The sequence below is a fragment of the Benincasa hispida genome, chromosome 8 (genome assembly GCF_027475165.1).
Source record: "Benincasa hispida cultivar pf3 chromosome 8, pf3_genome.v1.1, whole genome shotgun sequence".
Lineage (NCBI taxonomy): Eukaryota > Viridiplantae > Streptophyta > Magnoliopsida > Cucurbitales > Cucurbitaceae > Benincasa > Benincasa hispida.
This window is the reverse complement of record NC_143485.1, coordinates 48,897,388-48,909,401: the sequence shown is the minus strand read 5'-3', so window position 1 is coordinate 48,909,401 and position 12,014 is coordinate 48,897,388. Positions and strand designations below refer to the sequence as shown.

Here is a 12,014-nt window from a genome sequence, read left to right as displayed (position 1 = left end):
AATGGGGTATGTGGCTTACCGAGTGAAGTCTTAGCCAAGCCAAGCATGGGTGGACACATAATAGGACATGCAAGAGGTTGGAATGCCACCTTAGGAGAGCCATGCGTTGGATACCATTAGAAGAAGACACATCAAGTCGCATACAAGTAGAAGGTGGTAAGGGCCATGCGTTGGCTCGGCATGAAGAAGACACTTGGATTTTATGAAGTATGAGGTGACATGCGTTGGTGGCTGGAGAGGATGATAAGGATGATTGAGTTTTCCTATAAATACCCTTCAACGAGTCATCTTTCACTACATAACTCTCAGACCTTGCAAGTGAACTAAAAAAAAGAGTGATTGGAGAAAAGTAAAAAGACCATGCCTTGGAGTGATGTACAATGCTTCCAAGCTTGACTGTTATGCGTTGAAAGACATAGGAGCATATTTTTCATCATTGAAATCATAATTGGTAAAGAGACAGAATACGACGTCTTACTAAATTTATCTATGTCAAATGATTGCGGTAATTACAGAGGATGCGGTGATAAAAATTTTTAAACTAACATGCGATGTGATAGCGGAAAATTTTAAAATAAAGATAAGGAAGAATACACCCCCAAATTTGCGATGTCGCCCGCATTGTATACTGACGCATCCATCTTTGTGGTGATCTTTTGTCTTTGGATTGCAATGATGGAGTGAGATAATTTTCTATTTCATGTAACATCTCCGCAATCTTGTGCCTTAATCATTGTAAAAAAAAAAACAGGGAGGGGGTCAAATGATTTTAAACAAAACAATTTGTTTTTTGTTTTTTTTAAAAATAAGAGCAGATAAAGCTGAAAAGAGATAGTGTAATGAAAATTCAGAATATTAGAGAAAAGTTGAAGATTCCATGCTTCCCAAAACTTGCGTCCCTGGTGGATTGCGAACGTCTGATAACGCAGGGACCACCTACTTCCTTCTTCATTCAAGGTTTCTTAAGTCCACGGACTCGACTTGGTGATGCCAGCCTTCTCCATGATACGCTTTTGCTCGTTGCCCATTAACTTTAAACGTATGGCTTCTGTCTTCGATAATCAGTTCCACTGCACCATGTTGGAATATTTCTTTAATGATGAATGGTCCAGACTAGCGTGATTTTAACTTGCCAAGGAAGAGCGTAGTCTCGAATTGAAAAGCAAGACCTTTTCCTTGACTTGGAGGTTCTTACCGCATATGTGTTTGTCGTGCCAGTGCTTGGTGTGCTCCTTGTAAATCTTAGCGTTCTCATATGTGTTAATCCTCCATTCTTCTAGCTCGACCAGTTGCATTTTTCGCGCTTCTCCTGCTTTCTTCAAATCAAATTTTAGCTTCTTTACCGCCCATAGTGCCTTATATTCAAGCTCCAGAGGTAAGTGACACGCCTTACCAAATACCAACGCATATGGGGACATACCTATTGGTGTTTTAAATGCAGTCTGGTATGCCCACAATGCATCGTCAAACTTTATTGCCCAATCTTTTCACGAAGGCCTTACTACCTTCTCAAGTATCAGCTTAGTTTCTTGATTGGACACCTCGGCCTGACCATTCGTCTACAGATGGTATGCGGTGGCCACTTTGTGAAGAATGTTGTATTTGCGCAGCAACTCCTTGATATTATGGTTGACAAAGTGAGACCCTTCATCACTTATGATGGCACGGGGAGTGTCAAAACTAGTGAAAATATGTTTCTTGAAGAATTGAGAGACTACCGCAGCATCACTTGCACCGCATGCCACTGCCTCTACCCACTTGGACACATAATCGACAGCTGATAAGATATAATGTTTACCATTCAAGGGAAGGAATGGTTCCATGAAATCAATACCCAAAACGTCGAACAATTCAAGCTCCAAGGTGGTGTTCATTGGCATTGCATGTTTCCACGAAATGTTACCTGTGCGTTGGCACCGATCACACTTTGTTACATAGTCAGCTGCATCCTTGAACAATGTAGGCCAAAAGAATCCACTCTGTAAAACTTTAGCTGCGGTGCGCTGTCCTCCAAAGTGCCCACCATATGGTGAGTTGTGACCTTGCGATAATATGCATTGTTGAGCAGCATTTGGTACGCATAATTGCAAAATCTGGTCTGCCCCTCTTTTATACAGATTCGGCTCATCCCAATAATAATGTCTTCATTCACGTTTGAGCTTCCTCTATTGGTGGTAGGTGTAATCTTCAGGGAATTGCTCGCAAACCAGATAATTGACTATGTCTGCATACCAAGGCAATTATTCAATATGGAATAGCTACTGATCCGGGAACATCGCACTCACCTCTGATTCATTGCGGTTAACTTTAGGATTTCCAGTCTAGACAAGTGATCCGCAACTTGGTTCTCTGTCCCCTTACGGTCAATTATTTCTATGTCAAATTCTTGAAGGAGGAGAACCCATCTGATCAACCTTGGCTTTGTGTCCTTTTTTGTCATTAAGTACTTTATTGTCGAGTGATCAGTATGGATGAGTACCCTTGTTCCCAACAAAATGCTAGAAATTTTTCAACCGCAAATATTACTGCCAGAAGATCTTTCTCTATGATGGTATAACTTGTCTGGGTAGGATTTAATGTTTTACTCGCATATGCGATGGGATGCAAAGTTGTTTCTCTTTTGTGCCAAAGCTGCTTCCATCGCATACCCGTTTGCATCGCACATTATTTCAAAAGGCAGTGTCCAATCAGGTGCAATTAACACGGGTGCGGTAATCAGCGCATTCTTCAAAACTCTGAATGCATTGAGGCAGTTGTTGTCAAATTCAAATTTTCTGTCAGCCTTTAACAACGCACTCAGTGGTCGTGCTATTTTGGAATAGTCTTTGACAAAGCGTTTGTAGAATCCAGCGTGCCCCAAGAAGCTTCGTACAACCTTCACGCTTGTTGGAGGAGGAAGCTTTTTAATTGCTTCGATTTTTACTTTGTCCACCTCCAACCCATCCCGAAAAACCTTGTGTCCCAACATTATGCCCTTATTCACAGAAGCATATCCAGAAGCCGATACCAACAGCAGTAGAGAAAGACCCCCGCTAATAGAAAAGCACCAGATTCGTCTCTTCGCATCTCTTCAGTATCTTCTCCAAGTTGGCTAGACAGACTTCATAAGTGTTCCCATAAAAAGAGAAGTCGTCCATAAAGATTTCAACAGAGTCCTTGAGATAATCTGAAAAGATGGCCATCATGTACCTTTGGAACGTGCTTGGCACGTTGCAGAGGCCAAACGACATGCGGCGAAAAGCAAAGGTCCTATATGGGCAGGTGAATGTGGTCTTGGTCTTCTGGAGTTATCATAATCTGGTTGTATCCGACATAACCATCCAGAAAGCAATAAAATTCATATCTAGCTAGACGGTCTAGCATTTGACCAATGAATGGTAGAGGGAAATGATCTTTTTTTGTGGCCGCGTTCAGCTTGCGGTAATCCATGAAAATGCGCCACCCAATGACGATTTTTTGCGGTATTAATTCATTGTTTTCATTCGGGACTACCGTCATGCCGCCCTTGTTCAGCACACACTGCACGGGGCTGACCCACGTGTTATCTGCTATAGGTTTGATAATGTCTGCATCTATCCATTTAATGATCTCCTTTTTAACGACCTGTTTCGTAGCAGGGTTGAGCCTGTGCTGATGTTTAATCGTTGTTTCGTGGTCCTCTTCAAGACGAATGTGGTGTATATAGTACGTTGGGCTATTTCCTCTAATGTCGGCGAGCATCCAGCCGATTGCTTGCACATGCTTCCTTAGAATGCTCATCAACGCATTCTTTTGGTCGTCATTCAGCTCAGAAGAGATAATAACTGGCAGCTTCTCATTCTGCCCCAAAAATGCGTACTTTAAATGGGTCGGTAGAGTCTTTAATTCCAGTGTTGGTGGTTCTACTAAAGATGGTTGCGTTGTTTTTCTTTCTTCTTTTTCTGTTGGCCCTTCTTCTTGGTCTGCAATCATTTCTTCTTCCTTGTTTGTTTTTGTTATGATCGCATTACAGGCAGCAACGGATGCGCTGGCATCCTCTTCTTCATTTTTTCATCAAACTCTGCTTCCTCAATCAAATTCTGGTCATCATCTGAGTCATGCAGGTTTTCTTCATCCGAAAACTTCATGACACGAATTATGTTGAACTTGAGCTTCTGTCCGTTGATGCTCAAATTGATCTCTCCTTTATGCACACCAATCTGAGCACGTTCTGTTGATAAAAATGGTCACCCAGAATGATGGGCACATCTTTGTCGGCCTCGTAGTCCAAAATGATGAAGTCGGCTGGTAGGATAAATTTTTCAATGGTTATCAGCACGTACTTCACCTTTTCCTCTGGATGCACCAGAGATCTATCGGCCAGTTGGAGAGTCACCATTGTAGGCACAAGTTGCCCCATATTCAGCTGCCTAAAGATCGACAGAGGCATCAAATTTATGCTGGCTCCCAGGTCACACAATGCTTGCCCGATGTACAGTCCTCCTATGGAGCAGGGTATAGTAAAGCTCCCCGTCTCAATTGGCTTTGAGGTCGACGCAACCTCTAGTTCTACTGCTTATTTTTCTCTTTCTTTTTCTTACGTCACCGCAATTTCAGGTTCTGCCACAATGGGAGCTGTCAGACTAAACTCCTTCTTTTCTCCCTCCGCTGTCTTCCCACTTCGTAATGTCACAACCTGACATTGCTCTTTACCTGATCCCCCCAGGTTGTGTGGGAGTTCTGTTGAACTCGACAGAGCCCCTTGCGGTCTACTCTTTAACTCACTCACAATTTGGCCCATCTGTAACTCTAGGTTGTGGATGGACGTAGCCTGACTTTGAAGCACAGTTTCATTTTTCTCTATGTATTGCTTCAATAGGATTTCCAAGGAAGAGGATTGCGGTGGTTGTGAGCTACTAGCTTGATTGCTTGTTTGACCGTTGTTGTGTGGGAAGAATCCTGGTGGCTCTTCTTTCTACGCCGGTTGGAAGTTCTGTTGCTGATTCTTCCATGCAAAATTGGGGTGGTTTCTCCACTCGGGGTTGTTGGTATTCGAAAAGAGATTATTTTTCACAAAGTAAATGGACTGTGGATTTTGTGGGCAATCTTCCATCGCGTGCCCATCACCGCAAATCGCACACCTTGCGGTGTTTTGACTGATTGCGTTGATTTGCCCATTTTGCGTTGTTGGGCTGCTGATCGCAATTCCCTGGATTAAGTTCATCATTGCGGTCATCTAATTTTGTAGTGAAGCAATAGCACCATTACTTACGTCATTATCTTCGTGGTTCTTAGAGATGCGATCCAAGATATTCTTCGCCTCATCATACGTTTTATCAAGCAGACCACCAGCGGTTGCCGCATTGGCAGCGGCCTGTGAAGCGGGATTCAAACCATGATAAAAAATTTCCATCTAAAGGCAGTCTGGCAAACCATTGTGTGGACAATCCCTGACCAACCTTTTAAACCTCGCCTAGGCATCGCTGAGCGATTCGTCCATGTCTTGTTCAAAATTTGTAATGAGTTTCCTTCGTCTGGCATTCTCAGTAGGTGGAAAGTATTTCTTCATAAACTTCTCCATGACCTGTTTCCAAGAAGTGATCTCTCCCGGTTTGAGAGAATACGCTCATTTTCTAGCCTGATCACAGAGAGAAAATGTGAACAAAGTTAGTCGAACATTTTCGACAAAGATGTTCGGGAACAAAAAAGTATTGTAGATTTCAATAAAGCTTCGGAGGTGGGCGTGCAGGTCTCGCCACGCCTTCCTCCGAATTGTCTCACAGTCTGGATCATCTGCAGCATCACCAGCTTCATTTCGAATCAGCTTCCATCGAGGGCAGGCCTCATGATTCCTGGAGATAAATCATAGAGGTTTGGTGATGTATAGTCCCTAATGGGTCTATTGCGATTGTTTGCCAGCAAGATTGGATTCGCCATGACATTGTTATAATTTGGTGCTCCGTTTCTAGGCTGCTCCGCCATCTCTTCTTTATCTGACTGTGGTTGCTGTTGGCAGTTTCTCCGTCTAAACGTTCTCTAAATCTTTGGGTTGTAAATTCGTCAGAGATTAAGAGTATGCAAAGAAATCAAAAAATTACCGTTAGCACACTATTTTGCTGAAGTCCCCGGCAATGGCGCAAAAAACTTGATACTTGTTTTTTATGAAGTGGATTATGGATGATATGCGATAGTGAAGTTGCGTTGAACACTCAAGTTTCCTCAGTGGAATCCAAGTGTAAACTCCACTGAGTTTCCTGGTAAGTCCAGGGTCGAACTCAGAGACTTGTGAAAACAGGTTGTGTTGGTAATTTTTAGGAAAACTTTGCGATAACCAAATAAATAAATTGTTGGTTTGTTGTTGATTGCGTTGATGAAAAATAACAAATGCGGCAGATTTAAGAAAAGTTATTTGTGTGATAGATGAACTGAGTAAGCGGATGAACGAGTTGAGAAGGTCTTTAGCTAGTGTTATTTAGGAATGCGTCAGACTATGCAATCATTCTACAACCATGCACAGCAAATCATTTCCCAATGCAAATGCGATGCTCCTAAGTCTAGGACGCATGTGTTGAATGCAAAAGTGTCCATAGAGCTTATTCCTAAGTCTCTACTCTTTTCCTATGCGATGATGCAAAATGCACAAAGGCAAGGTGACCGCATACATTCATATCCTATCTCTAGGATGCATGTGATGCGTTAATAGCAAATAGTGCTTATTCCTAATCTTCTATCTCTTGATTATGCGTTCTAATTTGACTCTCCCAAGCCTAGATTCTAACTTGACCTTCCCAATCCTAGATCATGTCCTTAGACTACCCTCCCGAGTATCTCTAATAGACGAATGAAGCATACATAATACAAGATAATCGCATAAAGTGAAGATTCCCTAGTTGTGCTAGTTAAATGCCTCTCAACCCATTCAACTGATTTAGCTACTCATGCGTAAATAACAGAGAGTGAACAGATATAGAGAAGTAGATTCCATTTCGATAAATAAGTGGAGTACAAAATAACAATGGAAGTTAAGGTAGAGAGCCTGGTAGCAATTCCTTGCTGACCGTTTACATTGTAAATCTTTATTTGGTTCCAAAGATGTTCCTGCTTCCACAGGTGTCGGCCCTCTCTCTGTCCTTGAAGCTTCCGTTGCTCTTCCAAGCTCACCGGAATGATCTGTCAGCACAACCTCCTCTCTCGCGTCCACTTTAAAACGAAATGAAACTATGAACAAGGACGTGCGAACCGAACATATGAAATTTCGAACTACTGAACCCTTTTGCTGAAGGTTGCCTTTGGTATTTATAGAACATCCAGGGTGAACGGCGACTTCTCTCTCATGATTGCACAGATGGGACGACTTTAATTCCCTTGACTGATGCGCCGAATATTTGTCACCGAAAAGCTGAATGTCCTTGTATCGTTAGCGGCTGTCAACTTAATTCGGATTCGACTGTCATCAACTTTCTGTCCTATCGCGATTAATTAGCCTTTCACCCAGATGCGCTGACCAAGTTGCGGCAATCCTTCTCGGGCGAATATTTGCGAACACGATCACCGCAAAGCCTTGCAGTAATGCTGTGCTCGACCAATGATTTCCTATGATCGCAATTTCCCCCTTGCGTCAACGCATATTCTGCGTAAAAACACAAAAATCAACTGTTCCTATGCGATGAACGCATGCGACCGCAATATAATAAACTTAATGCTTTTTGGACACAATTTAACATATTTTATCAACGCAAGCCAACATTGTTTAAAAACTTAGCACTATGATAACGTGCATTTCTGCCCGTTATCAGGTTTGTACAAGGCAAAAATATTTAAACATTTAAGAACATAGACAGAATATGCATATTTGAAATAATCATACCTCATGGTTTCATATCAACGCATAGTGCCTTGTAAAACATGGAATATGATTGATTAATTTAATCATGCAATAAACATGGCATAGGCTTACTGAAAAACACATGCTAAACTCTTAAATAACTTCATCATTTAAAAAAATGGATCATGTGATCAACATTCGTCTTAAGGTATGTGTTGGAGAAAATCATGATATAATAACTTCATATGAAATGCCTATGCGTTGGGAATCATTCATAAAACTTACATTAGAAAAATTGTATTAAAACTTGTCACTCTCTGTATTTAGCTACTTATCCAAGGAGTTGTACGCCTCTCCTATTTGTGTCTGCCCTGAAAAGAAAAGGTCCTTTGGTCAGTATACTTAGCTCCCTTTTGAGCTTATCTTTACTGCATACTAATAGTCATCACATCATAACTGAGTTCGACGCATCAAAACCATTCTTACCGTATTTACTATCTTTAGCCATCTTACCTTGTAACTTGGCTGACAATTGGGAGTCTTTTCTCAAGGTGTTTGGGTAAACGCTGAAACACTTCCCAATCTATGTGATGAATGCTTACATGCGACGTACTTCAAACGCCTTTGTTATGAACTGGCTATGTTGTACGTGTTAAGGCATAATATCACTGAGTCAGCTGCTTGCGTGTTCTTCGTATGTAGTTGCCTGCTTATCCACCCATAACACCATTCTAAATTCAAACTTTCAGGTTTCATAGTTTTAATTCCAGCATTTGTTTAACTAAACTCTTTTCAGATAAAATGCTCATAAACATCTTAACTTTTGCTTACCTTAGAATTTGAGCATTATTTTCTCCAGAATCGAATGGAAATACCTCAAATTTTCTTTTTGTGGATCGAGAGTTCTTCAACTTTCAAAATCTTTAGATGGCAACAACACTCCCTCATTTAGGTGTTAGAAAAATTTTGGTAAAACAGTCTCCTTCTTGGTTAAGCATATTTATACTTGGGTTTACCTGAAGAGTTTGCTTAATTAATTGCCACCTGGCAAGCTTATCCCTTTATTGACATTTGCAAGGCTGCCATCTGGCTCACTTACTCATTAATTAAGCTAAATTCCTCATCTTAAGATTGATTGCATGGCCTTGAGAGCATTCGGAACTTCTCTCTTCAATGCATGATTGTCTACCGCATCCTTCGTCGGCTTAGCCCTGAACAATGGTATACAAAGTTGGTCGTATAAACCCTACATACCACTTGTTATACTTAGCCACAACGCCCCCTCCTTGGTCCTCTAGTCACATGGCGTCTACCAATTCCATGTCTCTCCTATCTTTAGGTGTTAACTTGTTCCTACTTCACCTAAGAACCCAACGTTCCATACTTAACATATTTTCTTGCCCTTTTCTGGCTTACATTAATAGACTTCTTCAACTCTCTACGCATCAACCGTGTTACAACCTGAACGCATATAGTCACGCTTAGAAACTTTTCCTTCTCTTATATTTCAGACACATTATTCACTATACATACTTAACTATTTTTTTTCACCGACCTTATACACATCTTAATAACCAAGAAGACTTAAACTTAATTAACTAGTAAAACAAGTTCAAGGGTTTACATGATCTGTCAGTCTGCTACTCAAAGATCCAATATTATAAAGGAATCCAGAATTTAAATAGTTGGGTGGATAAGCTTGTAAATTAATATGTTCATATTAGGGATAAGGATAAACTTGAGAAGGGGGCTTTGTAATATTAACGATTTTGACATGTAGATATAATATGAATTGTGTTTTTTGTAAGATTGTTGTGTAAGTTGCTAAGGAATATCTAGTTGATTGCATTTTCATTGCTATTACCAGGATGCAAGGGTGTGAGTGTCTAAGATTGAGGAGGACAGTGGATGTCATAAAAAGGTTGGCCTCTACTGTCGTCGCATCTCCTCCTAAGATTGGGAAGGTAATCTGGGAGAGGGTGTGACACTCCTTCATAGATCTACCTCTATAGGTTCCAACCTCTAACTTTAAGGTTGATATTACGAACTCCGATCCCGTTTGACAACTATTTCGTTTATTTATTCTTTGTTTTAAAAATTAAGTTTTTTTCATATCAATTTCTTACAACAATTTGTATTTTTCTTAAATATAAGAGTTGAATTATTAGCTAAATTTTTAAAATAAAAATAAGATTTAGGAGGACTTAATTTAAAAAAATTTAGGACTTAATTTTGAAAAATAAATGGGCCTTGATAATTTATTCATCGATAGATTACGCCAAATTTCTACTCTATTATGCTTGAAAAGAAGAAGAAAATTTTATTTCTATTATTACTATTATTATATAAATTTCAAAGTGGAAAGACTCTTCAAAATACAATAATTTACCTATATTTAGTATAAACATGTCATTGATCTTCATAATAAAAATACAATTCATTTGTAAAAAAAATAAATTGTATAACTTATGTGAATTTGAGGAGTACAACGGAACACGGATATAGAGAAAATATAATATAAAATAGATAACTAAAATTATAAAATTAGATAATATGAAAATTAGTGGGAGTGAAATTCTCACCGACGTATGTGTGATTTTAAGTTCCACCAAATACCACTATTTATAGGTAAAGTGACAAGTAAGATATGGACTTACATGAATAATTACAAGACACATGAACAATATGAATAGTGACACATGACTTTGGAACACTAAATAATGAACATCTATTTACTATTATAATATTCATAATAATAACTACTATGCACACTAATTTCGATATCTTAACATTAATTTCCCTGGTTCAGTTCGGATTAACTCGTGTATATTATCAAATATCAAACTTGTTAATTAAAAAGAAAAGAAAACATTAATTTTCTAGAAGTTATTAAATATCCAATTTTGTGTTCACGAAAGACTTTATTTGGGGTTTTTATAAATGTTGTAAAATGTAAATTACGATGGTTATATTATCACATCTAAACTTGAGTCAGAAATGCAATCTATTTAAATTAGAGAACTTATTAGATAAGATCGCTACAAAATATAATCAAATATTTTTCACAGATAATATGAAACAAATGTATCCCAAATTTATATGCCGTAGTTATTAGAAATAAAATAAAATTTTAAATTCACATCTAACGATTATTATGAGACAGTCACATTATGATGGTTTCATTGAATAATTTATTTTCAAGAGAACGATTATTTAATAGTAGTTTAAAATCTTTTCAACTATTGGCTACCTAAGTCCCCTTTTGACATTTCTAGGCCACATATTATTTTCTAAAACATATTTTATCACCAAACTTATTACTTTGATTCAAAGCATATCAACCATAGGACTTATGGTTTTCTATTTTAATATTAATTATCTTTTGAATATATTTTATAAAAAGAAGTCCAAATATGTTGAAATTAATATTACTTAATTAAATATTACCACAGTGCATTTTATATTTATATAAATATTAAATTATAAATTTAGCCTTTAAAATTTGTCTAATAAATCATAAATGTTTCAATTTTATATATAATAGGATTCAAACATATTAAAAAATAAAATTGATTATTTTATTGACAAAAAAAGTGAGCCTTAAAATTTCAATTTATTTAGTAATAGATAGTACATTGATTTTTCTAAAACGTATAATAGAATCTATTGGATACAAAATTAAATTTATATATGATATGACAAATAATTTAACATTTTTTAATATATAAGATCTATTGGATATGAACAGGAAATCACAATCTATAGGAATCTATAAACACACACTAAAAAATTTGGAGACCTATTATACACATTTTAAAGTTGAGGAACGAAAAATAGAAACAAATTTAGAAGCCTATATGGACTAAATTTCTAGTTTTATATGAAATTGTGTCCCCTAATATGAAATTCTAAATCCGCCACTGGACTTATATATATATAATAATTAAAATTTAAAATATTGATGTATCGATGAAAATATTAATAAAATGTCAGTGTTTATGATATTCATAGAAAACTTATAAAAAAAAATCAAACTTTTTAAGTTAAAAGTATTTCTTTTCTTTTTTGGAATGGAAGAACTTAAAAGTGAGAAACTTTAATACATTAAAAATAAAATTGAGAACTTTACAATATTGTGAAATACCTAAATTATTAGCCATAGGATATATTTTAGTGTTAAAAAATTTTCAAGTTTGATATTAAAAATATGAGTAGGTGCTTGCCAACCATG

General features: G+C 37.7%; 1 long non-coding RNA gene across 2 annotated transcripts; it reads right to left on the bottom strand.

The window, feature by feature from the left end:
• Window positions 1-6,925: 6,925 nt before the first annotated feature.
• Window positions 6,926-11,224, bottom strand: LOC120083640 (uncharacterized). 2 transcript variants are annotated; one of them, XR_016531386.1, is made up of 5 exons: window positions 8,800-11,224; window positions 8,615-8,704; window positions 8,297-8,489; window positions 8,069-8,154; window positions 6,926-7,588 (listed from the first exon to the last, which is right to left on the bottom strand). It is a non-coding gene; the product is annotated as an uncharacterized LOC120083640 (long non-coding RNA). The 2 variants fall into 2 exon arrangements; XR_005483484.2 differs by having other exon boundaries at window positions 8,615-11,220.
• Between the last annotated feature and the right edge of the window lie 790 nt (window positions 11,225-12,014).